At 34.0% G+C, this 16,194-nt stretch overlaps 1 pseudogene; it reads left to right on the forward strand.

Moving 5' to 3' along the window:
* The first annotated feature begins 11,068 nt into the window (after nt 1-11,068).
* Nucleotides 11,069-16,159, forward strand: LOC138335412 (transmembrane protein 180 pseudogene; annotated as a pseudogene).
* The last annotated feature ends 35 nt before the right edge of the window (nt 16,160-16,194 follow it).

Raw genomic sequence — 16,194 nt, forward strand, 5'->3', positions numbered from 1 at the left:
AGAATATACCCACTCGTTTGTAATCCTGTCATCGAATATATACCCACTAATTTGTAATCACTGTCATCAGAATATACCCACTAGTTTATAATCACTGTCATCAGAATATACTCACTAGTATATAATCACTATTTCATCAGAATATACACACACTAATTTATAATTACTGTCTTCAGCAAAAATCATGTCTACAAATAAATGTATGAAAATTAGCCTTAGTCTAATAATAGCAATAAGAGCTGTACAAAATAACAAAAACTGCATGAAAAACGATAAAACGTTCGAAATGCTCCACCGCCGACAAATGCTATTTGTTCTATATCAAAAACAGAAGTAGACGAATTAGTATTTTCTTCGGCTACAAAAAATTATTTACTTTACACTTTTACCACCATTGAAATATTTGGGCTTCTTACTTTGATTCAAGATAAAAATACATTGTAATTAACTGCATCCTGAAAAAATCCATGGAAATATGCCCTTCATGGATTTTAAGTACTTTAAGCATGCAACAAAAGTAAAATAAATTGTTTGACGTGCTTTTTTATGTTAATAGGACACATATAAAACCGATTATACACCTGATTCAGTTATTCAAATGATGGGTATCGCTTTTGCTTTGTCGGTAGTGGAGCATCTTTAAAAATGATTTGATATGCAATTATGAAATATGCATTCCTGTGAACCATTGTCTCGTTCAAAAATGCCTCGGGGCAACCTGATCTCAGACAAAAATGCCCCGACATTATGCTCAGACATCGAGACGCTGGGATTATCTTTGATCATGAACCATACACTAAATGATTGCCTATACACGCTAACTTTACTGGTCGGACTGCATACATGAAATACGGACATTGCAGCAAACCAACATCATCATGTCTTTCTGGTGAAATACTGCAGAATTACTGATAACATACAGATTTTATCTGAAATCATATTTCATGCTCTTCGTGGCGTTGGTCAATTTGCTTTAAAATAGAACTAACATAATTATATTTTCTTTATAACGTAAACACAGCTATAATTACAACATTGTGGGAATTTGTTACGTAGATTTAAAATTTGATTACGATGAAATAAATATGTTTAAGTTTTTGCTTGACACACAGTAAATTCTTTGATTATTATTACATCAATTTACCAAAATGGTCCATGTGTTATTTATCTCTGTCATTTTATTTTATGAATTAGGCTTCATGCAGTCAATAACAACGTTCTGAGAAAATAGGTTCTTAAAAAGTTTGTTGTCAATTTCTGTAACAATGGGGAATAAAGAACAACTTACAGAACGACTTCGTTTAAATTATCATATCAAAAGTACTCTAGTCTCCAAAATAAATACTACTTTTTCCTTTTGTGAACTTTTAGAAAGGAAAAAAAAAACGCCTGAAATGCCAAACTATTTAGCAATTTCATTTAAATTGTTTGAAGCAATTATTCGGAATAACAAATAAGTATCCAAAATTACTTTCACCGGCCCTAAATAACGTTTGACTGTTCTTTAAATATTCTGAATTACGAATACTTCCCTAACACTACGGTAGTACATCGCTTTCGAAAAGATTGGTTAAATTTAAAAGTTTCATGACAGATTAAGGTGAAACAGAAAGAGTTTAGACTTTGCGATGTTGTAACTATGTTTCGCTTTTTATTCTTTTTTGATATGGACATTTATTTTAATTCATTTTAATTACTTTAATAACATCAGAGACTAATGGTACATTATTTTGTTGTATTTAGTTTGAGTTGTTAATGAATAGATTCGTTATTGATTAGTTTTCTCTTAATTCTCATCACAGAGAAATGCTACATTATTTTGTTGTATTTATTTTGAGTTGTTAATTTCGTTTATCGTCTATATCTGATATGAAAAAGGACCATCATCTGAGGGCATGTCTAGTTGTTTTATCAAGGTAACGATGGTCAATTTTCAATTTATAACCATTTACGAAGGACGCTGTTCTTTGCTTTAATGTCAAATTTCTACACTTCAGCTTTTGAATAAGTGTTATTTCAGATTTTTTTTGATTACACCTACTAAAAGTCTTTACCAATGGCATGTAGTTTAAATGGTTACAAATTGTGGTAAAAAATGATTAGTATGAGTCACATAATATTTGAATCACAATTTAAAATAATTTATACTGTTAAAATAATTTGTACACTTTTCCAAAAATTGTAGACTTGTTGATTAGCCTTACTTTGTTTTTCTGTTAAATTTGGATATTAAAGATGCTGACGAATGGTAATATTTCTCTGTCAAAAACAGTAGCTGACGAATTAGTAATTTTTTTCAGTAACAAAAGTTACTTTCTTTTTTTACTATTACCACTCCATTGAAAAATTTGTCATATCTAAAAAAAATAATAACGTCCCAAAACCATCCACGGCACTATGCCATTAAGTACTGATAGTGCATGTATTAAATGCAAAATGCATTATTTTATATGTACTTCGTGTTTATTAGAAACATACATACACGATTATTGTTCAAATGATGGGTATCGTTTATGCCCTGTCAGCGGTGTAGCAACTTTAAGAGTTCTCATTGAAATGACGGGAAAACCCGAATTAGGATAGGAATTCTAGAGATATATGCGGAACAGATGTTTGATTTTAAATGCTTAGCTTTACATATTAGTTTGTCCTCAATAGCCGTAGTACAGTAGTCTCTGGGCGGAGCGGAGCTCGGGGGAGTGATCCGTAAATAATGGATCCCGTGTTACACAAAAAAATGACTGATCCCTACAGATTTATCAGGGCACTCCATTCTTCTGAAACATATGTCTCATAACATGGGCCAGTGGTTATCGAGGAAGATAATTGTACTGGCAGAACAGTCCATTATCAAACTAGATTTATAAATACAAAAAAAAAAATTCTGTCATGCCTACGAGTGGAATACTGCAATACTGGTATACCCCTCATTGGCAAGATTTTGTAGCACATTTCAAAATCTTGGGGAACATAGGCAACTGTAAGGGTCCAGAATTTACAAAGGAATTGAAACTTAATCAGTTGAAAGAGCGGTTGCATCAGAACGATATTACGGACAGAGCTATAACAATAAGAGAAAATAAAGATGTTATCAAGCTCCTTAAGAAAAGAAAATCGGTCTGATCTGATTATATATTTAAAGATATTATAAAATATTCTATAGCTGTTATGATTCCATCATTAGCAGTTTAACGCAATTCTAAGCTGGATTTGGTTGCTATCCTAATTCCTGGAATAAATTATCCATTATTCCTGTTTTCAAATCTGGTGATCAAATCTCCCTATTTATTACAGAGGCATCTCTCTTCAACGTTGTCTGGCATAAATATTTATTTCAATTTTGAATAATAAAACTACTGTCTTTATGCAAGATATGATATGTCCAAATCAATTTGGTTTTCGGAAAAATAGTAGAACTACTGATGCTTTATTCGTTCTTAAAACACTGTTGAATAAATACTCACGGGCGAAAAACAAAGTATATGCTTGCTTTGTTGACTTTAACAAAGCTTTTGAAAGCGTTTGGAGAACAGGTTTACTATAAAAACTTGCCGAACAAGGTATCGGTAAAAATATTTTCAATATAATATGCGACATGTATGAAAAAACACAACCCTCAATTTTTAAAATGTTTACGACGGACTATTTTGATATTATCAGAGGGGTAAGACAAGGAGACAATTTAAGTCCTACACTTTTTGATATGTATATAAAGGACTTATCAAGCATTCTGAAGTACGACCCACTCAAACTATGAGATGTAGAAGAAGGTAGCTTATCTTTTGCAGATGATTTAGTGTTTTTATCTAAGAGTCCAGAAGGGTTACAAAAATCAATAACCGAGTTCGAAAGCTACTCTGCAAAGTGGCAGCTATCAATAAATACAACAAAAACGAAAATGATGATTTTCCAAACGAGAAGTACCACTAAAAACAAATGCATTAAAGTTAAACCATTTCTTTTTATGGCAAAGAAATTGAACAAGTCAATGAGTATAAATATTTGGCTACAAAATTATGTGATAACGGAAATTTTTTGCTTGCTGTTAAAGAACTTTGTGCGAACAGTAAAAAGGTTTTATTCTCAATTTAACAATATCTTAACGGAATAACTGATATACCCATATGGCTCTGGCAAAAATATTCAATTCCCTAGTCAGACCAGTTTTAACGTATAACTCTGAAATTTGGTATGCTGATTATTATAGCAAGATAGCAAATGCTAGTAAAAGAGCTTGCTCGAACAAGGCATTGTTTGACCCATTTTCCTTAATTGATAAAACATCATTCGAGCAAATTAATTTGAAATTTTGCAAAATGGATTTGTGTGTTTGAAATATGTATTGAATATAGCTTCCAGAGCTGAATTAGGACAGTTTACTGTAGATTGTTTCATAAATACACAAGATTTCTTATAACTTTGAAAAAGCCAATCCTATTAGGACGTTTAAACGTAATCTGAAAATATTATTCAAGAAATCGATACAAGGTACATTCAAAGCCATTTTTACAACTAAGATAAAAAGTCAGATAATAACAGTAAATTTTTTTGTATATTAAATTTAAACAAAACTATAAGGAAGAAACATATCTTTCTATTATGGTTTTTGAATTAAGAAAATTGCTCACAACACTGCGAATTAGCAACCACAGTTTAGAAATCGAGGCGGGTAGGGTAAAAAAGATTCTCCGTCCTCTGCGATTATGCAAATTTTTAATGAAATTGAGGATAAAACCCACTTCATTTTAAGTGTTCCGTTAACTCTACTGTGAAAACAATTTACTTTAATAGTCATAAAGATGTAATTAACCACCATTTAACAGATTTTGAAAATTTGATACTTTTGTCTTCTAATGATCTAAACCTTCTACAGGATTTAGGCATCTTTGTTAAAAATCATTTGAACTGAGGAAAGCTGGCTTGATAAATGTTAAGTTGTTATTTTTATCTACTGTGTGTTATGACATGTATGTTTTGCTATCGATCCCTTTTGTATGGATGTAAGGAAGCAACAAAGTTGAATTGAATTAACTCATGTCATTTTGGGCGATATAACATGGTTACCCATGCAATGAAACCTTGTATCACCGTGTCAACGAAATTACTATTTCTCAGTACATTAACAATATTTTCATAAAATTAGGCTTATTAACAATATTTTCATAAAATTAGGCTAGAATTGATATAAATAACGCAGTTTCTACGAACTTATTTCAAAATAACATAATTGTACAATATAAAAATAATATGAAATAAAAACGTCGAGGTATGAGAAAAAAATACTCTTTCATACTAAAGTATTTAGATATGAAGGACAGAGATAATCTATCCCGCCCTCGACAAGCCTGGGAGTTTTACAACATTTTGTAGACTTCGGATAGAATATCCATATCCTTCATATTCACATATATGAGGAAAAGTCTTACAGCATCGACTATTTAACAATTCGACTAAACAAGACCCTGCCCTTTTTTAAATTTCAACTGGCGATGTAGAATGAAAACATTATCCTGGTAGAAAAGCTAAGAGAGTCATTTTTCTGATTATTCTGCGTAGAAATTTTATTCGAGCAACTGAAATGACCATCTCAAAACGAATCGGAATCTAATCCGGTCAAACAAACGTTGGTAGTATTTGGTTTTCATAGAATATAATAGTCTGCTAAAATCTACAAGCTACACAATTATTTACGAGTCAACAGAAATACCTGTTAGCCATGGTGTCTACATATTTTTGACCAACTTATAGTTCTGTTTAGGATTTGTATAGGCTTTGCCTGTTATCTAATCCAATTGTTAATACATGTACATTGTACTTTATTATATTTATGATCTATATTATAATTTTGCTTATATTTATTGCATTATCAATAAAATATTTTGAAATGTAAATAGTTCTGTTTAACTGTACTAAGGAAGTGGTTTAGAGGACACACAATATCACTACAATAAACAGTCGATGCTACCTTACTGTCATGTTTTCCTCTGATTAAAGATGCTCCACCGCCGGCAGAGCATAAATGATACTCATCAGTTGAACAATAATTGGTGTTTAATTGTGTATATATATGTCTAATTCACACAAAAAATAATATAAAAATAATTTATTTTGCCTTTGGTGCATGCACAATCAGTACTTCATTCCATATAGGATATAGTATCACGGAATTTTTTCCGGATCCAATTAATTATTTTTCATATTTTTAACTTGAAGTAAAATTAGGAGCTCAAACTTTTCAGGGGTGGTAATGGTGTAAAGTAAGTAAATTTTGTGACTGAAGAAAAATGCTAAATCGTCTGGTGCTGTTTTTGATAGTGAAAAAATACCATTTGTCAGCGGTGGAGCATCTTTAACGATAGATGGAGTTATAATCCACCAAGTTATTGCAACCATATATCCGCAGTAAGGTGTGCTTTACACTGAAAAATATAGGGAACTGGGCCCGGTTAGTCAAAGGATGAAAAGCTTAATCACGTGATTAGTGAATTGTTGGTTTTTTTCCTTTCCCGTTTGCTGCAATATTTGTGGTTATATATTCACCAGAATCAGCAAGCAGGTAAAGAATATAATTCTTAGGTGTGTATTAACAGAAATGAATTTATTTAGATTTGAAAGGACCTATTGCAGCTACCATTGAATTTTGCTCACGAACCAATTTAAAAAAGCCAAATGCATTTTGTAGTGTCGTTTTCAAACAGAAAATGGTGGCCTCTTTAGAGCTACAATTTGTGCTTATTACTGCTAATGGAGCAAAGAAATGCTTGTACAAATCATTATTAAAACATTTGTATGCAATTTATCTTACTTGTTGTATATCGTTTACCTACTAGGCAATAAAACTGATCCATATGAAATATTAAATTCCCAGCGAGACGTTATTTTTATATATACATATATGAAGGTCTTTTCGAAGGAAAATTGTACCAGTCTACGACTTGGGAACTTAGCATCTCGTGAGCCGTACGATAGATATAAAGAATAGTTATGTTTGATTAAGACAAAAATAGCATATAAAATATATGTATATACATAAAATAATTAGAAACCTACAAAAAAGTATAGGACATTATGCCCGGGTGATTTTCTGAGGTAGTGCTCCAATAGGACAACTAGGCACCATTTCGTACCAGGCCAAAAGGTATAGTAGGCCGGGTATGTATATTGTATATTCATTCTAGTGATATTAGTGAGGTACACTTTGCCATATGGAGACACGCTACAGTGTATATTGTTCTAGGTTGTTTTGCGCTGCCATATGCCAAGGTAACTTCGGTACCTTATATTCCATATAAGAACCCGTATATACTCACAACAGCGTGCTTGCGATGCATCCGATATTTGCATGCGACAGTCACATCGCAGATATTTACACCATCATGCAACAAGGAAGAGGTGAGGGGAAAAGTTTGCTACTGCCGTCACCACCGCAGCATCCTCGATACTCCAGGGGTTCCGATCACATACGATCTCTACACCCCTGGACTATCTCATAGTAAAACTGAAGGCAGTTCAGAAGAAAATATCTGACCAATCACAGGGATATTTTATTTCCATTTGCTTTTACATCTTCATTTTAAAAATGGAGGTGACAATAAAAAACCTAGAGCATAGATGTACGGGGTTTCCATAATTCAAATCACAATCCAATTAACAGATGTCCTAACCTGATTGACATTAAGACAATAGCAAATACCCGATATAGTCCACCGAATAGCAAATTGCCCGCGGCCAGGTAATTAGGCTACAGGTGAGTTCGATGAATGGCGTTGTGTACAGGTAAACAACATCCTGGTCCAGGTATTACATAACCATCAAACTAAAGGTATGGCTAATTATATATCTATATCGGAGTATCTACTCGTATATCGATTAAAAATTGAAAGCGACCGCACGGTCTGAAAAAATAGTTTGTTTTGTTTAATATCTCAATATTTAGATCTTTTATAATATCAAAAATAAATTCTTTCTACCTTATGTTGAAACGTTTTACGGTATTGTAATAAATGTATCTCAATTTCTTCGGTTAACAACACACAACACAATGTTTGTAATGATCAATCATCGGTGTGTACGTACGTCAATACTTTAATCAAGGATTTCTTAAATTGCTACATGTACGTAAAATTTCATTTTACAGTCACAAACTTTGTAATTCACAATGTATCAAAGATACAGACTATAGGAAAATATTATCTAATTAAAGCTTATTCGTTGCTGAACTCCTCGACAAAAAATCCGAAACTTTCATTTCTGTGTGGATTTTCTTTCATAATTACATGAAGATATCTGCTATTAGAGCATAAATTAGAGTATTTGAAACATCGAATTTCACTCTTTTAGTTATTTACATTCGAGCCAAAGTTATTAAACGATTAACTTCACTCAAAAGTAATCATAAAAAATCGTTGATCGGCTTTTCCTGTGACCGTCGATGTAAGGGATAGCACACCAGTTATAGTACAGCTATAAACCACGGACTATTGTGACGTCACACGGTTTATAGCTAGAAAATATGCATAATCGGGCGGCCAGAATTTTGGACCTCGATATCGACTTCTTACGGGTTATTCCGGTCGCGCGCGGCACGGAGAGGTTTCTACACGTGCTAATAAAGCCATTTCCAGCATAAACTGAAATTATCATTTTTGACTGCACAAATCCTTAAAGATGCTCCATCGCCGACAGAGCATAAATGATATTCATCATTTGAACAATAATTGGTATTTAATCGTGTATATATATGCCTAATTAACACAAAAAATAACATTAAATAATTTATTTCGCCTTTGGTGCATGCGCAATCAGTACTTCATTCCATATAGGATATAGTGTCACGGAATTTTTTCGGGATGCAATTAATTATTTTTCATATATTTAACTTTAGTAAAACAAAAAAGCTCAAACCTTTCAATGGTGGTAATAGTGTAAAGTAAGTATCTTTTGTAACTGAAGAAAAATACTAAATCGTCTGCACCTGTTTTTGATAAAGAAAAAATACCATTTGTCAGCGGTGGAGCATCTTTAAAGCTACGCTGGGTACGTAATTAGTCTCCCAGAACGTAATTATATATATTGGTACGCTATTAGAGCTAGTATAACCGGGCCTTTAGAATCACCGGATCGATATTCCATTACGCAAACATTGAACTCCTCAGGGTGACGTCCCATGGCCAACGCTTTTCTTATAATTACCATGCACGTTAGAGAACATCCTCGATACTCCAACGGTTGATATTACTGACGTTATATCCACCCTTGGACTATCTCCTATTAAAACTGGAGACAAGCAAACAGTCTTTCATGTATATCGAAAGAGGCGAATAACGGTACACAGTGGTTGACTGTGCGGCTTTGAAGTTGGCGTCGGTCTCTCTGTAGTCTCTAAAGGAAGTCTTTGCAAGCCTATGATTGGTCAGATTTTTCTTCTGAACTGCTTTCAGCTTTACTATGAAATAGTCAAGGGGTTGATGTAACGGCAGTAATAGTAACCCCTGGGGTTATCGAGGATGCTTAGATAATGGTTTTCACATTTGCCAAAGAAAATACATATCTAATAAAAAAATTAAGGACCTTTGTTTCGGTTCATATGGTGTTATACCGCCCTAACATAATTTAAAATAATGACCCCTGGCTACGCCAAATGTCCATAATTCTAATTAACACAAATGCATATAGTATATTTGAACCATGCGAGACAGCTATGGCTCCATATTGCATTCTGTAAGAATGTACTGGTGAGTCACAGACCCGTTATAACGAACGTAAAGAACGTTTCTGTTTAACAAACATCGTAGGCATTGGATATTTCTTAAAGATGCTCCACAGCCGACAGAGCATACACGCTACCCATCATTGAACAATAATTGGTGTTTAATTGTGTGTATCTGTGCATGTGTTCAATTAACACAAACGTACATATAAAATAATCTTTTTTTGCTTTTGGTGCATGCATGCGTATTCAGTACTTCATTTCATATAAGAAATAGTGTCATGGAAGTTCGAGACGCAAAAAATTAATTGACATATACTTATATAACAGCTCAATTGCAATGGTGGTAATGGTGTAAAGTAAGTAACTTTTGTAACCGAAGAAAAATAATGATTCGTTTGTCGTGTTTTTGATAGCGAAAAAAATACCATTCGTCAGCGATGCAATATCTTCAATATAAAAAAAAGATATAAAACAAAAATTAAATTGAATTAAATTAAAAATTGATGTAAAAAATCGCACTTCAATTTAAATTTTGTATGCATACGAAACGAAAACAGGAAAAAAGAAGCGAGTTCTTTTTGTATTCTCTAAACGGAACACAAAAATTCTACTTGTCATTTTATACTTCCCATCCGGACAAAACTTGACCTAAATGATGTCCTTGTCGATCTTTAGCTCCAAATATAAAGCGCAAGACAAGGAAGAAAGGGGGAGGGGGGAGGAGGGGAGCAAAATGTTAACAAATATAGAAACACTGCAAACTATAAATGACGCGGGATTGAATTGAACTAACTGAAGTCATTGCAGTCCGGTGGCATGTTTCATGCTCCATCTTCTTGGTTATATCAAGATATAACAGTAGAGTAAAGTGTAAATGTTTTAATAAGCAGGTTTTTTTAAAGAATGTGCCAAAATACAGAATCAGGTAAAATGGGAAATCGGGAAATTTAAACAGGAACTTGAATGGGAAATCTCCAGATTGGAAATATGTGAATGCTCAAAGGGACGTCAAGACTGGAACGTCATATTAGAAGGGCTTGAACGGAGACAACAAAATGGCTATAAACGATCAGGATTAAGCTGAAGTTTTAGCGAGATTTTTTAGCGGTGTCTTTTAAAACATAATTAGAACATCCGGTACATTACCTGAATTTAATAAGAGGAAATTGTCTGTACAGAGGAGACTGTTGAAAAACTCCAATCAAAGACAGATTAGAAAAAGTTCCAAGGTCTGGACCTTTTAAAAGCATCTTCAGCAAATAAGTATTGAAAGAATTCAGCAAATAAGTAATCCGGAATTTTCCATCACCAACTGTCCGCTCCGGGTCCGTTATTTAGAAAATCGTATAACACATCCGGCAGGATTTCCGGTTTGGTTTTCCGTCTGACGTGAGAAAGATAACATATGGGAAAAGGTTAAGGAAGGTAGAATTGGTTAGTTCATGGATCATATGCTAAGTAATTAATGATGTAAGTGCATGTTTACGATGTTTTACGATATTTTTTTATCGTACCGTTGCTTAGATTAGGCTATGTCTTCACTCACTCAGAGCTGTCAACACGATCATGTTGAGATCAACAGCCAAATTACATTTATTTTGAAGTGTAATGTTTGGTGACGATGAAATACCTTATACTGCTCCATAGTCTTCGCTCCGAGACTATCACACAACGCAGGTTTGGGTATCCCTTTGTTAAAAACACCACAAATGCTCGAAACAGTGTTTAGCCCTGCAGGTACAATGTGTAGGGCGTTAGAATTATACCTTGTACCCTTATTGCATGATCGTAAAAGGCGACTAAATTTAGGATCTTATTATCTTCTTCCTAACTGGCTTCGTTCTTCCTAATGTCTCCCTTGACACCGTTTCACTTTTAGCCTTCTGTTTATCTTGCCCCTGTGGGGTTACTCCAACAATGTTAGATGTATAGCACAAGACACTTTTGATCATTACGTCGTGGCAAACCTCTAACAATCGAGGCAGGATCCACACAGCGCAGTTATAGGCTCGATATAGATTCAGAATTTCCAGTTGTGTTTACACTAACCTTTCACATCCTGAAAGAATTATCCCAGATCATGTTAAATCCAAAATACAAAACGTCACTCTTGCACTTTTATACTGAATTTAGACATTTTTTTACCCCCACCACTATTTGTAAGTCTTGTAAGTCTTGTAAGTCTACCCGGTCGCCATTTTTACTTGGTAGTTACAAATTACAGAATGGTGACAGAAAGTAAAAATATCATTATCTGCAAAATTCCTTGTAGTATTTTGACTAAAATGCATTAATTTACTTAAATATTTCCAGAATTAATCAGAACTGATAAAAAAATACTTGTTTCCGTGCATATAAACAACCTTGGTAACCACCGTTAATAATATCTTTCCATTGATACACTGTGCTATAACTTGATAAACGGGAAGTGATCGACGAAAATTTGAATAGGATTCAACCTAGATTAACAGGGCTGAACCTGATTGCTATGGGTCAGCTCTAAAATGTGTGATTATTCCATGGATTTATATTATGTCATACCTATTCTTATACCAGGATGTGTTCATGGATAACTACCGATTCACGCTAAACATGTTTTTTGACATTCTGGTAAGTTTTCACTTCGTAATTAAGTGTCAAGCTTCCGCTCTAATTCAAGGGCGTAACTTGCAAAGACTCATATAGGGGTCGGGCATTAGATCTCGGTATTGCCCATCAGAAGTTTTTCAATATCGAGATCTAAAATATTGGATTACTGTGAGGTAGGCTCTGGGTTCTGTCTAGCTGAGATACTCCGGCCCTGACACCGGTACCAGACAGATTGATGTCTGGGGTAGGGCCACAGCGCAGTGCTATTAAAAGGTGGAATTCACCGACACTGTTTAGTATCGGGCTAGGTGATCTTCAATGGAGACTGCTTACAAAATATTACCACCGAGAAGCGACGTCATTTAACTTGGTCTTTACAACAAATGAATAATTTATAATTTATCTACTCACAGTAAACCATTTTATCTTGCATGCACGTTATATTATGTCAATACAGTAGTTTCCTTTTATTTTAAATCTTCCTCCTCCTCGTCGCCATTTTCTCATTGTATGCAAATTACCATTTATCTCGATGGAATTGCTATTTGAGTCTACTCCAGATAAATTATTCATTTGTTGAAAAGACCAAGGTAAGTTTGGCTTCTCGGAGGTCAGTCTGAATTTTGAAATGACCTGGCCCGATACTAAACGGTGTCAGCGAGTTCCACCTTTTGATATAGCACTGCATTCTGGCCCTACACCAGACATGTATTTGTCATAATGTCTAAGTCTACTCTGGTGTCAGAGCCAGAGTATCTCGGGCTAGGTGCTGTCCCCTGGCTGAGACACACCAATGTCTATAAAGTGGTAGTTTCTGCTCCTGCTTAGCACTCAGCATTTTGGGAGTGGGACGACTGATTTGTCCATTGTCAGTATAATATGACAGGGTGGGGTGTGCTGCTTGGTGTTTTCAGTGGCATACTTTAATGATATACATGTAGCAGTACTATAAAAAGTGCAAGAGTTCCACTATACAAGAAGACACAACACAATGAATATACCGCAGTCTTCCAAAACATGCACTAAACATTTCATACAGACAACACAACGTGTACCCACATACATGCATGGAATGTCATCCTTACATGACCTTGGCTGTTAATAGGGCATTAATTTTATTCAATAAATAAATAAATAAAATAAATTGATCACAGGCACCAAATGTTATAGGGGTGTGTAATGTTTTCAAGTTATTCAGAATATATATGTATATATATTCGCTAGGTTTTCATACACATATTCCAATATTGGGCAGGACGTGGTGGCCATGTGGTTAGGATGTCCCGACATATTACCACAAGCCCTCCACCTCTGGGTCGTGAGTTCAAATTCCATGTGGGGCAGTTGCCAGGTACTGACTGCTAGTCAGTGATTTTTCTCCGGGTATTCCAGCTTTCCTCCATCAACAAAGCTGGCACGTCCTTACATGACCTTGGCTGTTAATAACTTAATAGGATGTTAAACTTATAAAACCGAAACCAATATTGGGTTAACACTTATAAAACCGAAATCAATATTGGGTTAAAACATACTAATACAAGAATAATAGTAATATTAATAGTACTGATATAGGTCATTGGTGATCGACTGGATCCAGAATTTTTACATCATATATAAACAAAATTATAATGTATTTGTAAAAAGACAATTTAAAAAATATTTTTCTTCAACTCCTACAATATAGTTAATTTATATTGTGGGAAAGCAATCAGTCTTTCTCAGAATCCTATATGCTATCAGACATTTGACTTATTCACCCCTGAAAATTCATAATGAATTGGTCTAGGACAGCCAAACAGATATGATATGCATTGGCAATACACTGAAATGATAACGATACTTTCTGGCAATACCATAGTAGAAATATTTTTCATGTTAAAATTGTTTTGTATATTGTGAACCTTATTTATACACTCAAAGCTTTTATTTCCTGCATTGAGGTTTATTTTTTCTGTTTGATTTAGGTTGATGTTGCCAGCCCTTTGTCCACGATGGTATATAACTTCCTGAAATCTTCTCTCCTTGAAACACCTTATAGAGGATGTCTTCAGAAGTAAAAGTATAAATGATTGATCAACATAAAACAGCAGAAGATCTAGAAGAAGAATGACATTGGCTATGGAATTTTATTGTGTATTTGATTGGTTACATCTAGCTGCTGTGTTCTGTGAAAATGCTGCAACGTAAGCAGGCACAATATAGAATAAGAACGAAAATTCTTGTACAAACATAAGATTAAATACATTATAACCAGCATTATGATGTTTCTAAAGTTTAACATTGACAGCAGAGTGGATTTATACTATGGAGCTATGGCATTCTGCCAGACCATTCTCCATAATATATTTCTTCTCTACCATGTTGATTTGTTTGTTTCTGTTTACAAAATCGACAAAATGTCTTTCTGGATAGGAGAAACTATATTTCTGATATGGAACTCGTTCAACGACCCGCTTTTTGGATGGCTGAGTGATAAACAATATCTATCTCCTTCAAAGAAGAGTTCCGAATATCCTAACAGTGCCTTTGAAATCGTAACGAATCGTCTGAATGCATTAATGTATAATGGGCCTTTACTAGCCATATCATTTGGTTTATTTTGGTTTCCTTGGGGATATCCCGGACTTCAGTTCGTTGTTTGCCTCTGTCTCTATGATGCTTTCCTCACAATAGTGGATCTTCATCATTCGTCATTGCTCGCGGATTTAGCCGTGTCCGCCAAGGAACGAACTCGTCTCAATACAATGAGTTCACTTTTCAGCGCATTTGGTTCAGCATCTGTGTTCTTTTCCTATCTGGTTTGGAGTAAAGAAAATCTGCATTACTTTAGAATATTCTGTTCATGTTTGGCTATTTTTGCTTTTTTCGGATTTATTGTGGCAGCAAATTTGATGAAACATGATAGAACAAGAAGTTTAAAGAAATCCTTTTCATATGACGACTCTTGGACTAACAGGTTGGTTAAAGCTTTATACATTGAATATAAAATTATTTTAGCAGCTACTACTTGAAAATTTCTATCATTATGACCGTCAATATACTCTGTGTTTATAGTGAAATGACTATTTTGTAATTATATATATATATGCATGAATTGATTTGTGAATAAGTTTCCAAATATGTTGCTGGAAAATGATTTTCAAAAAGTTAAAATAATGTGATGCATTGTTAATTCTCAGATCTTAAATGCACAAGCTTTCAATTCATAAAATGGTTGCAATTAATTTCCATTTTTTCATCTTCGCTAGCCAAGGGTATATTCAGTAATACAATAATCTCCCTAGGAGAGTATCGTATTGGCTAGCGGAATTGGTTTACAATATCATAAACCTTATTTATGAAAGAATCATATTTTCCCTTCTGAATATCAATGTGTGATTATAGAACCTATTGCCATATAAACCTGAAGTCAGAAACACTTAATTTTATCTGTCTTATTCTATTTATAAAGTTCTTTTAGGCTCAAGTCTCAGTCCTTTCAGTCCTTTTATTTATTTCATTGTGAAGCTTCTTTCTGGAGAGCTGTGAATTTTACATACAGTCAAACTTGCTATAATTGTCACCTCTGTATAAAGGACACCTGTCTATAAAGGACAGGCTCATTAACCCTGTTTGGTGCAATTTATATATTTATAAAGGACACCTGTCTATAAAGAACATTTTTGCTATGTGATCGTTGGTGTCCTTTATAGACAGGTTTGAATGTACATGAAAATCTTAGTGGAAAATTATTTGTCAAGAAATTATTATATCACGTACAGCAGAGCATCAAGTTGACCCTTGACTTTTAGAAGGAAAAAGAACATTTCTGAGAAATCTGAAGAGCCAAAACATATGTAAAATGTGCTTCAAAATTAAACCCAAGTGTCAAATCTGATTTCTGAGAGTCAAAA

Source organism: Argopecten irradians, chromosome 11 (assembly GCF_041381155.1).
Source record: "Argopecten irradians isolate NY chromosome 11, Ai_NY, whole genome shotgun sequence".
Taxonomy (NCBI): domain Eukaryota; kingdom Metazoa; phylum Mollusca; class Bivalvia; order Pectinida; family Pectinidae; genus Argopecten; species Argopecten irradians.